General features: G+C 36.5%; 1 pseudogene; it reads right to left on the bottom strand.

Moving 5' to 3' along the window:
• Positions 1 to 4,850: 4,850 nt before the first annotated feature.
• Positions 4,851 to 5,859, bottom strand: LOC140614583 (olfactory receptor 52B2-like; annotated as a pseudogene).
• Between the last annotated feature and the right edge of the window lie 6,486 nt (positions 5,860 to 12,345).

Raw genomic sequence — 12,345 nt, 5'->3', positions numbered from 1 at the left:
CCCTGTTTACCTACGTAACTATGATATTGATAAAATTAAAAGATAGGAGAGGACGATGTGCTTTTTTTTTTTTTTTGATGTGCCTTGAATGTGCAATCCACATAGAGATATTTAGTTACTTTGCAATAAAATTCAAAACCTGGACAAATGATCCCACATACTCTTTGGGTGGAGACTAGATGATTGTTTTCTGTTTTTGCCTCTCTAGTGAAACTATAAACAAAACAGTATACCTAGCACAGGACTAGCACCCCACAGCTGCCTAACAAAATCTGTGTGTCACAGGTCTATAGTAAATGTAGTCTTTCCCAGTGTATTTTTTTTTTAAATGTTCTGGACCATTCACTGAAGGGAGCCTTCAGGAAGCTTATGGATGAATCCACACTTGGGCATCAGCTGCTTGGAAAACAGATTCTGGATGGATGTGGAGCAATGGTAGGAACCATGAGGTGACCAGCCAGACTGGTCCAATGCAGGGCAGGATATGGAGGCTGAAAACCCACAGCAGAGCCACGAGTAATCAGCCCTTAAACTGGGATGGGTGAACAGGAGAGGCAGCAGTAAGGAGAAAAGCTGCATCCTTTTCCAGCAGGTCAGAGTGATTCTTCCACCAATGAAGTCTTGAGATTAACCCAATATCTTTCATTTGTCCACCTGGCAGGAGCATAAGAATAATAGCAATGCCCTATATAGAGTATCTGGCAGCTAAAAAATTACCATAAAGTCTCATTTAATCTTCATAAAATTATTAGTTAGTTATGCTCCTCGACATTCAAAAACTCCAAGAATCAGACTAATTCAGTGGCTGTATTAATAATACAACTTCAAATTTTCACATATTTGACACAATAAAGCATTATTTGCTATTCATACAGAAAGGAAAAAATGATAATATAGCTAGCAGGTTGAATAGGACTACTAGTGGGTTTCCTCCAAATGTCATTTTCCCCAGCTTTATTCAGATATAATTGACATACAACGTTTTATAAGTTTGAAGTGTACAATGTTTTGATTTGATATACTTATATATTGCAGAATGATTGCCACCATAGAGTTAGCTAACATTTCCATCACATCACATAATTACTATTTCTTTTTAGTGGCAAGAACATTTAAGTTCTACTCTATTAGCAACTTCCAAGTATATAATACAGTATTATTGCCATGTTGTGCATTAGATCCACAGAATTTACTTTTTTTAAAACTAGAAATTTGTACTCTTAGACCAACATCTCTTAACCACCACCATGCATGGTAACCACTATTCTACTGTTTCTATGACTTTGGTTTTTTTAGATTACACATATAAATTATGTCATACAGTATTTGTTTTTCTCTTTCTGACTTGTTTCACTGGTACTTTCCCTTCTGTCTGCCTTTTTTATTTATGAGGGCCCTTATGATTACATTGGCTCCACCCACATAACTCAGAATAATACCTGCTGATTAGCAACCTTAATCCCTCTTTGCCATATATCCTAATATTATTGCTTCCAAACAGTAAGAAATTACTTTTTAAAGCTTCAAGCAAAATTTCTCAGTAAATTAAATTGCCAAAAGATAAAAATCATGTTATGAGCGTACTCTCCAATAAACATCTCAGATGGATAACAACTGAGAGCAAAGGTCAAATTAAAGGTGGTACCTTCCCACTAAGGCATCAGAGTCCCAAAGTAGCCTCCATTTAGTTCAGAGATATACATGGAAGTGATAAAGGGAAAAATAGAAAAATTTGGAGAATTATGTCTTTAAAAGATTTGGAATGTGTTTATTGGCACATAAGTGGAACCAAGTACATAAGAAACATACTAGGTTTTTAACCAACTTATGTTGCCAAAAAAAAAAAAAAAATCAAGAGCTCAGCTAAGAAATCCCTTGACTGTGATCCCTGGGTGGCTCAGTGGTTTAGTGCCTGCCTTTGGCCCAGGGCATGATTCTGGAGTCCCAGATCGAGTTCCACATCAGGCTCCCGGCATGGAGCCTGCTTTTCTCTCGGCCTGTGTCTCTGCCTCTCTCTCTCTCTGGTCTTTCATGAATAAATAAATAAAATCTTAAAAAAAAAAAAAAAAAGAAATCCCTTGACTACTTAAGAGTTAATCTAACTCTTGAGATAAAACATTTCAACACCAGAAAATGGACTGAGAAACCTCTGCTGTCCCCAGAAAGGACATATTCCCCCATCTCCCATTTTAGATATGACCTAAGAAGATAAGAGAAAAGAAAAAAGATTCCAGAGAGATGCTTTCATGAGTCACAGTAAGGAATGGACAAGAGAGTTTCTGCTAGAGAATCTATCAAGAAACTTCTTCCACCCACCACCTCCCCCCAAAAAGAGAAACTTCCCCCAAATCCAGGGCACAGAGAGTATTCCCAGTGTCTGCCCAATGGGGACTTCAAAATTGCTATGAATTAATGACCATTGTATGCCTCATATTCATCATCTTTCCAAATGGAAGAAGTTGTTGTTAAATGTTCCTGTCACTCTATCATATAATTAATTAGGGGGTGAGGAGTCAGCAGATAAATTTCCTTTTAAATCATAGGTCTCAGGGCACATGGATGGTTCAGTGGCTGAGTGTCTGCCTTTGGCTCAGATTGTGATCCTGGAGTCCTGGGGTGGAGTCCCACATCAGCTCCCCGTAGGGAGCCTGCTTCTTCTGATTATGTCTCTGCTTCTATCTGTGTGTCTCTCATGAATAAATAAATAAATATTTAAAAATACTAAAAAATAAAATATTTCTTAAAATAAATAAATCAGGTCTCTAGGCCAAGAAAAGCCTGAAACAAATCTGATGGAGAAATTCTTGTGTATCAGCTGAAGATCCTACACTTAGAGCTGGGTGAAGTGCCTGGATAGGACTTTGGGGTTTCTACAGTGGAGATGATTTGAATGTGTTCTAATATGGGAAGAAGAGAGAACACAGAAATATTAAGTGATCAAAAGCATGGGTGGATCATGGATACACACTCAGACAGCATTCACTGCAAACCCATGAGCTTCCCTACATTTCCAACCTTCCCTTGCAGTTGAGTTATGGCCTTGTTAAGACAATGTGCTCATCAAGGAAAACGTGAGCAAAAATAACAAATCACTTCAAGACCAGGGCAGCCTGGGGGGCTCAGCGGTTTAGCGCTGCCTTCAGCCCAGGGCGTGATCCTAGAGACCCATGATTGAGTCCCACGTCGGGCTCCCTGCGTGGAGCCTGCTTCTCTCTCTGCCTGTGTCTCTGCCTCTCTCTGTGTCTCTGTGTCTCTCATGAATAAATAAATAAAAATATTTTTTTAAAAATCACTTCGGGCAGCCTGGGTGGCTCAGCGGTTTAGCGCAGCCTTCGGTCCAGGACGTGATCCTGGAGACCCCGGATTGAGTCCCACATACGGCTCCCTGCGTGGAGCCTGCTTCTCCCTCTGCCTGTGACTCTGCCTCTCTCTCTCTCTCTCTCTCTCTCTCTCTCTCTCTCTCTCTCTCCCTCTCTCTGTCTCTCATGAATAAATAAATAAAATCTTTTTTAAAAAATCACTCCAAGACCAAAAAAGGAAATAATTTCTCTTCCCTGCTTTCACAACTTAGAGAAACGCATGTTGATATGCCGACACTTCACAAGACAGAGGGATCCATAATTTCAGGTTACTTAATGGAGAATAGATTCTGTTGATATACACTATACTTTAAATGAGAGAGAAATGAACTTTATAAATTCACTGAAATAAAGTATAGCTTAAACTATCCTAATACAGACATGTTTATTTTGAGATGCCATAAGACTTATAACTAGAGATGTCAAGAAACAGTTGAATATATGATTTTAAAGAAAAATTCAAGGCTGGAGATACCAATTTGGAGGTCATTCTATTTTAGAAATGGAATTTAAAACCATACAACTGTCTCTGATTAGGGGAGAGAGTATGGATATAGAAAAAGACACAGAATCACAGGATATTACCTTATTTCCTCTTTTTAACATCTGAGTATTTGTGTGTTGTACCATATTCTCTATTATCACTGTGGACTCATAACTTGTTCTTGGTTCATGCATCCAACTCAGACAACTAACTCTGAGGGCAATGCCTATGTCTATGTCACTCAACCATTTTCTGCATAAGTTAAAAAATTTATTTTTTAAAGCTAGTTTTTTGTCTTTTAAGATTTTATTTATTCATTCATGAGAGACAGAGAGAGAGAGAGAGAGAGAGAGAGATTGGCAGAGACATAGGCAGAGGGAGAAGCAGGCTCTGTGCGGGAGCCTGATGTGGGACTAGATCCTGAGTCTCCAGGATCATGCCCTGGGCTGAAGGTGGCACTAAACTGCTAGGCCACCGGGGCTGGCTAAGAAATTTATTTAATATAATAATAGTGATAGTTCCTTGCATATAAAATGTAATCATTTTTCAATGATTTCAATCCTTAGTCTTTTTCAACAGCTTACTTTAAAAAAAAAAAAAAGCATTTTTAATGCCTTTTACCTAAATTGATTTATACAGCATTTGTGGTTATGATGGCAATAATGTTGGAGATGATGATGATGGCTATCACACAGTCTTGGATGGTAAGCAGAAGGCAGAACAGCCTCTGAAAATATCGGAAATCTCACATACATCAAATCTAAAGCATCTTGCTTGGGTAACGAACTTCAAGTTAGAATGAGAGCTAATATTGAACACCCCCAGTGCTGAGCAATGTACCAAGTAGTTTCCAGATTTTAATCTTTACAAAACCCTTACAGCATAGGTACAATTGGTTCTCCTTATTGGTTAGGACTAAATTTCCAAAAGGTGGGAATCTAACTATGGTCAAAAATCAGGAAGTAAGGGAGTTAGGATTTGACTCCAAGTATATTTTATTCTAAAGCCTATTTGAAGCCTTTGTGCTTCAAAACACTAAAGTACCAAAACTGGGGTCTTGATTGATAAGTTCTTTTTTTTCTCCTGCTAGTAAGAGAAAACTGTGAAAGAAACATAAACTTTCTCAAGACTTCCCCACAACAGATAACATGAGCCATACTGTCCCTGATTTGCTTGGTTTTTGCTCCATAGATGATGGGATTAAGCATGGGGGAAATTAATGCTTAGAGATTTGCCAGAAGGATGTGGATATGGTGGGGGATATTCTTGCCAAATCAATGGGTCAAGAAAGTAAAAAAGGATGTGATGAAAAAGAGAATGATTTCAATGTGGGAACCACAGGTATTGAGAGCTTTGTGCCAGGAATCCTGGGAAGGAAGTCTAAACACAGCTCGGATAATCAAAGTGTAATATCTACCAAAACTGGTGCCATTGGCACTGAGAAGCCATACAAGATATTGACAGTGATGTCAGCACAGGCCAATCTGGCCACCCAGATATGCTCACATTATAAGTGGGGGATGATATTTATTTGACAGTATGGCAGTCTCTTCAACAGGAATATGATCAGGAACATGTCCCAGTGCTTCATTCCCAGATTGCCAGAGTCATTTTTCCAATTGCCATAGGAGTTAAGATGGTTATGTATCTCAAGGGAGTACAAATGGCCACATAGTGGTCAAATGCCATGGCCATCAGGATACCTGACTCAGCCACAAAGGCAACATGTATGAAAAACACCTGAGTGATGCAGGCATCAAGGGCAATCTCCCCAGCATGAAACCAAAAGATAGCCAGGGCCTTGGGAACAGTGGTGGTGGACAGCAGGATATTAGTGCCAGCCAACATGGATAGGAAGACATACATGGGTTCATGGAGGGTGCATTCACTGAAGACAACAAGGATGAGGGCTTCATTTCCCAATACTGCAGTGATGGACATGTGGCAGAAGGGGATAGAAAGCCTGGCATGGTAGTTTCCCAGTCCCAGGATGCCAAGTAGGATGAACACAGTGGGATGGAAGGTGTGAAGTTAGCACCAAACATACCTACTTTAGGAGTCTCTCTATGAAGACTACAGAAAGGAAGAATCAGTGGGCAGAACCAACAATAACTTTCACTAAAAGTTGAACATTAGATAATTAAATCAATCACTAATGCCTTGACTTAGAGTATATAATGCTATGCTTTTATTTCCTACATTATCATTATAAACACAAATATAAATATAAGTTCCTGCTCACACCTCAGCAATGTCTAGAAGCCATACATAGCTCCTCATTCTCACTTACGTGTTCCATCTCTGGCTTTAAGCATCCTTCACTTGTTCTGGTGCAACAGCATCTTAAATAACTGAGTTCTCTATCTCCCAGTTTCCCATCCTCAACCCCTCCATGTCCATGAGCTAGCTATGTTACAGCCTGGCTGCTATGCACAAAACAAACTGAAATCTTATCAGATTTCCTCTTATAATCTTTATATAATGATTTATTCATCACAAGATAAAGCCCAAACTTCTCAAGCATACAAAGCTTCACAATCCTCCTGATACTCTCTTCTCTAGCTTTTGTTCCATTTAGGCATTCTGATATTAAATTACATGAAAGTTAAATAGATCATGATCTATTCTCCACATAAACTCTGAGTTCTCCACCTTTCATGATTTTTCTCAAGCTTTTCTCTTAAGCTGTAACATACTTTTCTACCTTTGATGTTTGTTAAACCCCTGAGCTCCCAATTCACAGCTTAAATATTTATCATCTGAGAAGTCTTCTCCGGGTTGAAATTCTGGGCTTCCAACTTTCTGATATTGACAAAAAGCAAGTTTTTTACACTTCAGAAATTTAGCCTAACCTGTGAAAATGAACTATTCATATTTACCTTGCAACGATTAAACCAAATACTTTCTTTAAACTGCCTACTATAATGCCTAGAATAAAAATGCTACATAAATGCCAGTTATTAATAGTCAGCAGATCAGTACAACTACATAGAGAGCCCAGAAACTAATATATTTGAAATTTTAAATGTAATAAAATACCATTTCAATTTAGTGAGTAAAGGAAGGCCTGGCCAATTAATGTCATTGGGATATTGAGCAATGATATTTTTGTAAAAGAATAAAGCCAGTTCCCACCTTACTCACTAAACAAAGAGAAATCTTAGATAAATTAAAGATGTATATATATTTTTAAATATGTATATTTTTAAAATAAAACCAAAAAATATTAAAAATTAAGGTGAAGGTCTTAGGGGAAAACAAAAGAAAATTTTTAATTTTGGAAAGATTTAAGTTAAGAACATGGTATTTCATGGACAATAATAATTGAATGATATAACTATGCAAAAATGTAGACAAGAATAAATTCTAGGAGAACAAATAAAAGTTCTAATAGAAAAGTTATAACACATATAATAGACAAAAGACTAATATCCTTATTTACTAAAAGTTAGTATAAATGAATGAGCAAAAAACAAAAAATATGCAAAGAATCAAAATAGGCAATTCACACAAGAAAAGTGGCCATTATACACATGAATAGATACCCAAAATTTAAAGAAACGAAAATCTGTCATTTTGAAGTATCATAATTTTACTGTCAAATTGGAAAACATAAGGAAAAAATTAGCCTCCAGTGCTGGTGACACAGCATGAGAACATATAGATATTTCTACAAGGATATTCATTGTTATACTGTTGCTTAATAAAAGAAATTATGACAACATCTATATCTGTTAATAGAGGAAAAATAAATTATGGCATATACAGTACAATAATATGTTTTGTTTCCATTTTTAACAAAAAAAGTATCAGCCAAGGCATACAATTAAGTGAAAAAGCAAATTGAAAATTAAAATGAATACAATAATTCTTTTCTTCTTTCTTGTATCAGTTATAGCACTTTACAAGTACAGAAAAATCCAATCTTACTTTGACTTGAAAACAGAAGGAAATGTCTTTCTTCTGAAACTGAAAGGTATGTTTCTATCAAGTTTATAAACAAATTTAAGCAAGGGCCATATTTTTTTCTGACTCAGATCTGCCTCCAGGTGTTGAGTCTCCTAAGGCCAAGACTAAGGTGAGATGAATGAGAACTTACCTCCGTACAAAATGTTAAGTGTGCAAAAACTCAGTAAATAGGATAAGTAATATTTTAATACAATTTTCAAATCAAAATTATTGCAAAATATCCATGATGAGGAAGATAACAAAATTTTAAATAAATAAATTCTAGGAGAACAAATAAAAGTTCTAATAGAAAAGTTATAACACATATAATAGACATGATTAACCATGCTGTACTTAGCCATATCAGAGCCCAAAGTAAAAGGGAAAATGGGAACACTTCTATATATATGTTTTTATGTGCTTTTATTTTTTTTAAGATTTATTTATTTATTTTTATTTATGATAGACACAGAGAGAGAGAGAAAGAGGCAGAGACACAGGAGGAGGGAAAAGCAGGCTCTATGCTGGGAGCTCGACGTGGGACTCGATCCCGGGACTCCAGGATCGCGCCCCGGGCCAAAGGCAGGTGCCAAACCACTGAGCCACCCAGGGATCCCATTTTATGTGCTTTTAATGGTTAATTTTTTCCCTAATTTTATTTTCAGACCATTATTTATGAGTTTCTCCCATTAAAGCCACTAAAATTATAATAAATTCTAATTTGTATATAAATAGTATATTTAAACTTAATGTCGTGAGTTTTAGTATACTTACTTTTTAATTGTGTTCAATTTTTTTCAACAGTGTGGACAGTGTTCCATTTTTATAATTTTTTAAAGATTTATTTCTTTCTTTGACAGTGTGTGTGCGTGTGTGTGTGCGCCCATGTGAGTCAGGGGAAGGGCAGAAGAAGAGAATCCTCAAGCAGACTCCCCACTGTGGAGCTTAACATGTGTGGAGCTTAACATGGAGCTTGATCTCAAGACCTATGAGATGATCTGGGCCAAAACCAAGTGCCAGACACTTAACCAACTGAACCATCCAAGAGCCCCCAGTATTCAATATTTTTTTAAACCACTGTTAATTCTGGAAAAATATTTGTTATACCCCCCAATCCTGCATAGTAAAAAACATATGTAGCAGTTCAAGATGTCAAGATGTATGTACTTACACTACATTATCCAGAGGAATCAAGATCTGATCTGAATCAATAGTTTATTAAGTTTATGCCAGAAAAACCTACAATTCCTAGGAATGAAATATTTATCCCCTTCCTAGAAACTTGCCCCAGTTCAAGAGAAAGTTCTTCCTCGACATATGAAAGAAGCTGACAGATAGACTCTGGAGTGAAATAGGACAGTATTTGAACCTCATCCATAGGAATCTCTGCAAGGAGAGAGCTTCTATTCCACTCTTTAGGGAGCATCTGCTTTAATCAGACAGAAGCAGACCCCAGCAGGACCAATCTCCAGAGATCACTCATCAGGAACCAGAGTGGGCAATCTAACTATGCCCTACCTATAGCAGTCAATACATACTGCATCTGTTAAAGACCCCATGTCTCTGGCGAAAATATGGGCAGAGTGGATTTGAGTTGCTGCTAGTCAATACATAGAACGTTGAAACCTTGCCTACACCAGGTAGACCTCAATGTACATACAAACCTGTGAAGATGTAGAAATAAATCAAAAGGAACTAAGTGGGGTGTGTGTGTGTGTGTGTGCATGCATGTGTGTTCAAATGATTTTCAGTCATAAAATTAGATAATATTTAACAGTGAAGGGTCCAGAAGTCAACCACTTTATAACATTTAATATTAATCAATCCATAAATATACATAATTAATCCTGTGCTAGATGTTGGAACTATGACGATGGGTAAGACTTATTCTTTGCCCTCACAGAACACAAGCTCTGATGGTTTCATAGAGTAATTAATATTCAGTTGAAACATAAATGTTATTACTATGAGAGCCAAAGGACAAAGTAATCACCTCTGACTTGGGGGGATTGACAAAGACTTCTAAAGGGAACTGACATCAATACTCTACCATTTCTCAGCTGAGTGGCCTTCGTTATTCATCCTCTCTGACACTTGGGTGCCCCTGTGTATATAACTGATAGCAAAGATACTATCTCATAAGGCTATGTAAGTATTAAATAAGTTAATACATCAAAGCATTTAACATGGCTCCCAGCATTGATTAATCCCTTAATAAATATTAGCTATTGTCTTAATTATAATTATTAATATTATTATACACTAATGCATTACTATATAGTGGTATGTTTTGAGATAGAAGTGGAAAGGTAATTTAGGACTACTTACTTTAAGTTAATGCTTGGCTTAGGAATTACCTTGTAGTCCTATGATTTCTAAACTGTGGTTAATGGAACACTACGTTATTTTAGAGGTGTAAATTGATGGGCTATCAGAAAAATGAAAAACAACAAAGATATGGACACAAATATCTATGTTCACATTACTATGGGATATGATGCAAACTCTAGCTTTCCCTTGGACAGCCATGTGAATAACCCATGGAGTGTCAGTACATTTCACTTATTTGACCATGGAACTTTTTTATAAAGCATCTATTATGATATCTGCTATTTCTGCAGAATATTCTATGGAAAACATTTCTGTAAATAATGAAGATTGCTTGAAAGTATTTGACAGAAGCTCTGCCTTTTCAAATGTTTAACTTCAAGTCAATTTATAGTTTACCTATATAATATACCTATATAATTTATAGGTTACAGTGTAAATGACTGAAAACATGAAATCATTAAGAAGCTAATGTTTTATCTGAGGTGAAAGATGATAACAGACATAAGTAATTGGTACAAGCAATGTGAAAAAGAAAACTAACAATACTAAAACCTTAGCATTAATGAAATATTTCTCAGATACTTACTATGAGCCAAGGATTAAGTACTAGCTATGTGGTTTATTTCATTTCAACCCTATGAGGTATTATTGCTATCCCCATGACAGATGGAAGAAATGAGAACTAAAAATATTAAATATGTTTCACACATTCACACAGCTAGAAAATAATAGGGACATGACTTTAATCCTGACAAGACTCCAAATATTATCCACATAACTATTTAGTGGTATAATAATCAATATTGGTAACAATCATTAACTTCTTGAGGAACAGGACAAAGAAGAAGAGGTTGAGTAACTCCCCAGGGTTTCCAGCTCAGCGACGTTGATGCAATCAGCATAATCTAGTTCCTAAGAAAAGGAATTGAACAGGAAGAAAAGCTAGCCTCAATGGGAGCTCCATTTCCTGGAGGAGATATCCAGTTGATAGATATATTTATCAAAAAAGAGTTCTAGGATGAAGAGAGGGATGTTGAATTCATTTGTGTAGTTGAAGAAATGAGTATATAGGCTCTCTTCTGAAAAAGCATGAAAGAATGACAGGCAAGACTAAACTCCAAGAGATTATTACTTTAATGTTGCTAAACTGGCCAGGAATAATGTGCTATAATTCCTAATACTGAGAAGGGTCAGAGACCAGTTTAGAAAAGAAAATCAAAAGTGCCCTGTTTCCTCTTACCCTAGTCTATTCCCTGGTCTCTGTGTTACAACAAAGGTGTAAGTAAGATGCTCCACAACCCGCAGCTTATTTGCCTCCCTGACACCAACTGCCTTTGTGAGGAACTGATTTACTCACCACTGGTTTGTGGACTAATTCAGCTGATCATTTGAGTGCATAATAGAAATGCATGTTCTAACATCAGGAGGTAATTGTGCTCTCATTCATTTTTCAAAATTTATCATGTGCCAGGCATTTTATAATGCACTGAAGTACAAATATGAAGGATACTCACTCTTCTGATTTCAAGGAGTTAATAGTCAACTAGGGGTACAAATAAACAACTCGTTATAATTCACTATATACATTTTGGGATTTGTATAAGGTGCAATCAGTATACAAAGATACTAACCTTGGATTGCTTGGAAAAATCACAAAAAAAGTTTTCAGGGAAGCTAGTTCTTTAATTTAAAATTTGAAGAATGAACAGTTTTTCAGAGGGCTGAAGGGCATGCATGACTGTTTTTCAAAAACACTTGCTATTGTAAAAGTGAGGAGAGAGCTACTTGAGTCTGTATAAAAAATCAATGTACATTTAAAGATTTTTTTAAAATAACTGGAACCCCTTCAAATGTTAAATATAAAATTATTCTCATCCTTGTATTTATAACCTGCTTTCTGGTGTGTTTAGTTCTCTGTGTTTCTGGAGTATGTCTGGTCTACTGAAGGTATCAATATTCACATCAGAGGCATGTATACTTAGTTATTATTTCTGGGTTATAGAGGAGGGATATGAGAAAAGAAGATACAGAAAACAAACAAACAGGAGAAGGAGGCAAAGATGTAGAGTCAGAAGGGGAAAAAAAGAAAAGTTGGAGGAGGATGACAACAAAGAAGGAAAAGAAAAAGGAAGAGAACTAAAAAGCCCTCTCTGTCCAAAAAATTTCTATATTCCATGCCTTGTTTCCTTGATAAAGCTTGGAGTGCAGATTCGTGGAGAGCCA

Source organism: Canis lupus, chromosome 23, assembly GCF_048164855.1.
Source record: "Canis lupus baileyi chromosome 23, mCanLup2.hap1, whole genome shotgun sequence".
NCBI lineage: Eukaryota > Metazoa > Chordata > Mammalia > Carnivora > Canidae > Canis > Canis lupus.
Note: the sequence above shows the minus strand (reverse complement) of the source record. Positions and strands in the feature narration are given on the sequence as shown.